At 29.1% G+C, this 6,143-nt stretch overlaps 2 non-coding genes across 2 annotated transcripts; one reads left to right on the top strand and one right to left on the bottom strand.

Moving 5' to 3' along the window:
• Positions 1–1,394: 1,394 nt before the first annotated feature.
• Positions 1,395–1,467, top strand: TRNAK-CUU. Its single transcript has one exon. It is a non-coding gene; the product is annotated as a tRNA-Lys (tRNA).
• A 1,504-nt stretch (positions 1,468–2,971) lies between these two features.
• On the bottom strand, positions 2,972–3,044 carry TRNAK-CUU. The gene has a single exon. It is a non-coding gene; the product is annotated as a tRNA-Lys (tRNA).
• Between the last annotated feature and the right edge of the window lie 3,099 nt (positions 3,045–6,143).

Raw genomic sequence — 6,143 nt, 5'->3', positions numbered from 1 at the left:
ATACATATTTTGTATATATAGTACAATATCTAGTATCCATTTATTTTTTATTTGATATTATTTGTATAGATAATATTTGCAAGTACCTTTATCTATAACATTATGAAAGTCCCGCTATATTACATTTTGGAATTGGAACGACGTAGGTATAAATCGAGGAGTAGTAATAGGAATGTAAATGAAAAAATAAAAAGAACCACTGCGAATTAAACCACTCCGTTGTTATAGGTATGCAAAAAATGCATAGGTATACCTTGGTTACCTACAACACGATATCGTACATAATATTATATATAGGTACATTGCAGCTGATCAGCTCACATTGACACATTGTATACACACAATATCGTAGCGGTCCATTAAACAGGTCGAGGAGGCTGAATGGAAATTTCGCGTGCATTACCCAAGTACATTGTACAATACTGGTCTCTAGCTCTATTTAGCAGGTAGGCGTCATCGTGCTAAGGAATTAGCAATTTGCTAAATCGACAGACGTGATCGGATTAAAGGTCGAATAATGCGAAAACTGGTTTGCTGCTGCTGCGATCCGGCACGTGTGCATAGGTTATTTATAATGTATGGGTACATCAATTAAAATAATATTACATATGAATACAGTCACTACAACGTTTAGTGAGGGATCCAATTATTATTATTTTCACGGATATATATAGGTACCTATATATTATATTACATACCGTCCAGTCTCGATAACTCGAATCTCTAAAAATAAATTCCATTTATGCATTTTCCGAGTTACAGGTAAACCTCAAACACGCAACAAGTGCACAACTTAAAAACACTTAAGGGGCAAAAAAAAAAAGATATTGTCGAGACTATTATTAACGCGCGAGAAATTATTATCGAAACGCATTTTGTATTTTTGTCACCATAGCTATACCGTTTTTCAGATGCATTAATTGCAGCGGTCGTGTATGCAAAATGCCGAGATCGTTTTGATTTGTAGTTAATATTTTTTATTTTGTTAAAGTTCATTTAATTTAAAGAGAAAAAATAGTTTCTCTTCGAGAAATGCTACGCTTATTAATAATATTATTAATTTATATACCTGCAGTTTATTATTATCGTCAAAAATGTCAGACCATCGAAAGTCAGTAAAGGTGTACCTAGTAGGTATATAGGATATTTTAAAGAGGGGGAAACCAAACGTCTTGTACCTTCGGCCGTATGGATTTTAGGCTTTTGTCTCTGGGCGAATGATTAGCTAACTATATTATTATTTGACAATCAAATCGTTATTATAAACATAGTAGCATTGATCATAAATACCAGTATAGGTAAAAGGTCCTTTATTGGTCGTATGTCCTATGAGGTTATGACCTATATTAATAATAAGAAATAAGACGTATGAAATCTCAATATTTTAATCAACAGCCCGGCTAGCTCAGTCGGTAGAGCACGAGACTCTTAATCTCGGGGTCGTGGGTTCGAGCCCCACGTTGGGCGAACAAATTTTTTGCCAATTTTAGAATTTTAGAATTGTTCGGTCAGTCTGCTTGTTCAATATATATTATCATATTTTTACTACAACTACTACCAACACAAAAAGGGATTTTATTTACATAAATATGCTTTTGTGTTGGATACATGTTTTTGTTTTTCTGATCGATTTTCTTTTGATTTTTCTTTTCCGAGTTTCGTTGTCATAGTTACGAGTTATTAAGATATTAACAAGTTATAACATATTTATGATCCATAGGTATAGGTATTGTATAGGAACCCTTGTATAGGAAAAAAATATTGACAGCTTCTCTATTTTGTGCTTGTCAACCGGATTTTGCCATAAATACGTCACGGAATCGATTTAATATAACTTCATGTAATTAGAATTTAGAACACCTTCGTCCTTCCCTATAGCAGCATTCATTTTGAACAAATTGTAATTTATTGATTTTTCCCTTTGCACTATAACAATATACCCTTGTGTCAAATTTCATACATCTACCTACTGCCGTGCGCCCAGATAAATGTTATTATTAGTCATAGAAAAATCTAATGTACATCCCCAGCCCCGTAACATCATTAACTAAGGGCTAGTTTTTACTTTTAAAACTGATAAAGTATTTGGATTCAGCACCCTTACTAACAACTAAATTAACGTTACACGCAACTATAGAATAGTTGCACGAAATATTTATAAAAAAAATTTTTAATTAAATATATTACTTGGTACGGTAACCATTACTTTAGTTTTCATCCATAAATAAATTATAATCAGTATAATATTTGCAAAATAAGTGTAAATGTATTACAAAATATTTCAGTCTAAGCTTAGCTAACTTTTATACACCAGTATGTTATTTAAGAAATGTTCAGACTTCAGTATTCATTTTAATATTATTTTTTTTATAATAGCTATAAGATATTATAATAACCTGGAAATAAGTGGGTGTCAAATGATGTTGTCAAGGGGGGATGTGGCTAATTGTTTAACATAAACTATGTCATCATTAAAAATATAATTAATGCTTATCGTTTTATACCTAAAATAAATAATTATTTCAGGGTTAAAAATCAGGGATGGGCAACGATAGCCAATAAAAGCTGAGCCGCACAATATAATGAAAAATACGTATATAAGAGCCAATAGCAGGAAAAAAGAGGTTCTCAATTTACTATTATTGTAATCGAGATTGGCAAAAAAAGTCCCCCTCGTCCCGCTCCCCATCAAACCACGAAATAGTCTACACCACTGTATAATAATATATTAATATGTCGGTATGTCACCTAATGACTATAATGAATAATAACAACTACATCTAAAATAGCTGTTTATATTAATATTTATCAGTGTTCTGTATAAAATAAATAAAGCTCTTACAATTGAAAATTATTGGAGGAAAATTTTAAAAATACATAAATATTCTTTTTTAAATGAAATTTATTATTGAACATAATAAAATAAAATAGATTTTATTCAAATATAGAAAAATTAGTGCAAAAATGTTGTCGCCCAACGTGGGGCTCGAACCCACGACCCCGAGATTAAGAGTCTCGTGCTCTACCGACTGAGCTAGCCGGGCAGTTACCAAAAACTGTTAAAACGTTATTATTTAGAATTTAGTTTGTCAAAATAAACTTGCAATACAAACATATTTGCTCAGCAACAGCTGTGAATTCACAGATATAAATAAACAAATTATAATTTACTTAACTATATTACATATTTATATGTTTATCTTTACGCCTATCAATATTATCATGAAATAACCAGTATCTAACAGTGAAACTATAAAGGTTCAAGTTGAACCAACTTTATAGTTCAACACAATACGAATTTGTATAATACAATAAGATCCATTTTATAATATTCGAGTCGATGAATAAATTACATTTTACAACAATATTGATTAGATTCGGTATGAACTTTCAGCAATAAAGTTATTATCAATAACTATATAAGACGTGTATTCGTCAAAATTAAACACTATAAATTAGTGCTAGACGGTTTTTCGCTAATAATATTTTAATTTTTGAAATAATTCGCCAACCACAGAATGACAGCTTGTAAATTTGAAAAATGGACTCCCAAAATAACTCGTAAAATATAGGTAGGTGAAGATTTGGAGTCAATACGTCAAAGTGGGGTGGGACAACTTCACGTGTGTAAGTTAAAATTAAGAGCGGATTTTTAGGTTCTTAAAGGATTAAAAATATATGATGCTAATATCACAGATTATATTAAATTTTACATAATCTGTAATAATATGTTCTAAAAAAATCTAAAATATTCTCTAAATATTCTTTATTCCTGAAACTTGTAAATATGCAGATGATATATGATTTTTTTTCTAAAAAAAAACAATATAGTTCAAAAAAAACTATAAATAGCTTGCTTGTACGATGTACCATTCATTTAGAAATAGGTAAACAGAATGACCAACATTACCAATTTGATTACAAACAAGTAGATAATTGAATGATTTTAAATTTTTTTAAATTCTTAAATCAAATTTTTTTTTTCCTAGAAAAAATTGTTGCTAGATAAAATCACAACTTGAGAAATTAACAAAATATATAATTGTTTATGAACAATAATAGAATATATTCTAAAATACGAAAAATAAGCTAAATTTTCTCTTATGTCCAAAATATGCTTTAATACAGTCCCTAAAATATCCAAATTTTCGTACTACACACATTGTCCCAAATCGGTAAAATCTAAATTATTTCTAGATAAACACTAGTATACTATGTACCACCGTTCACTACTAAGCTGGTAATAATAAAAAAAGCTACTCTCAATGACAATGAATAGTTTATAATAATAACTATAATAAGAGTATAAGACGTAACAACACAAAATATTGCTTACTGTGTGTCTGTGTAGAATGTAGATAATAAGTAAATGTGGTTTGGCAAAAAACCATTAAAATATTTAAAAAATGTGAAGATATAACATTTTATATAATATTATTATAAAGATTAATTAGAATAACGCACTTTTCAATTTCGTACTACGCAGGCTGCACTTTTCGTGCTTCACAAAGTGTGTCGTAGTACACACAATTTTAGGGACTGCTTTAATGTGCAAAATCAATTTTTTTCTTATACGAACTTTGTGATTGATAAATCGTCCACATTTGTCATCTTTGTAACTTTGCATAAAGCCAATAAAAATGTGTCGAAACCTAAAGATCAGCTCCCTAGTTATAACCTATATCGCACGTTGCATGTACAAAATATTAGAATTTAGGTTGTATAATTAGACAGTTAATGTCCAAGTATAATATTGACATGTGTTGAATTTATCGGTGAAAAGTAATTGCGGTAATTTATTGACTTGTATATTAGGTATTATATTATATTATTTTCTACTAAAAATAAATTTCAAGACGATGTCTGTTAACACTTTACGTCCACATAATATAGTTGTCTGAGAGACGAACCCTCCTCTCATTATGTTCAATGTTTAGTATATTATACATAATAATATATTATATTATACTTTTATCTTGTGCAGATCTCGGGGAGGTGCAGCTGTGCTCAAAATAGACACACGCAAACAATATTTAACTTCCTTGTGTAATACTTACAGTTACATTCTTATGTACGTTCAAAATATTTATTATTTCCTAGAATACCTAATGAATTATGATTTTAGAACGTAAAATTCGATTAGTACCCATAACGTAGGAGGTACTTACGACTTACCTCATCATGCAAGTTATATTTACCTAATGTTTACCTGCCTAATATTATACCAATAGTAAGCTATACTTTCACGTTACAAGAAAATATCATAAATTATTTTATTATTTTTTTTGTGTACCTACTTACGTATATCATTAATTATTATACAGTATACACACCTTTTGTTGATATAGTCTATAGTTCAATATAGAAATATTTCTGTATAATTAAACACTATAAAGTATAAATTATAATATTATACCTATACATAGTGGCTTTAGTACCTACACCTATTGTAGCCTGTAGGTTTTTTCAACAGTATTTTCTATTTGCTATAACTCATAATAACATAATCATAGGCTATGTCTGGTATAAATCATAATATGCAGCCAAGCGGGTACCGTCTTTATTATTTGGGAAATTATTAATTTTAAGTATTTTCGACAGAGTTTTGTTCAAACTTTAGCTGACACTCGTCACTTTTTTCCGTAATTTTTAGTTGGATTTTTAGTTTATTGTTATAATATTTTACAGTTTATATTTAAGGGGACCTTAGCTGGGCCTATTTTCCAAATTTTCCTCAATTCTATATACAAATTTAAAATTATATTTTATATTTTAGTTGCCACCTTAATTTTATTATAATACTTTTCTGACGAAACCTATGTATATGGGTGGGTGTTTGATTCAATGTATAATATTATATGAACAAAAATTACTTCAGAGGAAAAACTCTCAGGCCTTGTAGAGTTGTCAGATTTTGATAAATATTTTTTATCTTAAAGAACAAGACTTCCTACACTACTACAGGCCGAATTGAACTCAAATTTTTATTTTATTCCAAATAATAGTATAATACAATTTGTAACAAAAGCTTAAAATTGTTTTATTTTCAAAGAATATAATATACAATAGGTTTATCAAAAAGTTTGAGATTAAAATATTGAAAAACGGAGATCAAAGTACCTGATGTAGAATATTATTCTAAT

This window comes from Acyrthosiphon pisum, chromosome A2 (assembly GCF_005508785.2).
Source record: "Acyrthosiphon pisum isolate AL4f chromosome A2, pea_aphid_22Mar2018_4r6ur, whole genome shotgun sequence".
Taxonomy (NCBI): domain Eukaryota; kingdom Metazoa; phylum Arthropoda; class Insecta; order Hemiptera; family Aphididae; genus Acyrthosiphon; species Acyrthosiphon pisum.
This window is presented reverse-complemented; position numbering and strand designations above follow the sequence as displayed.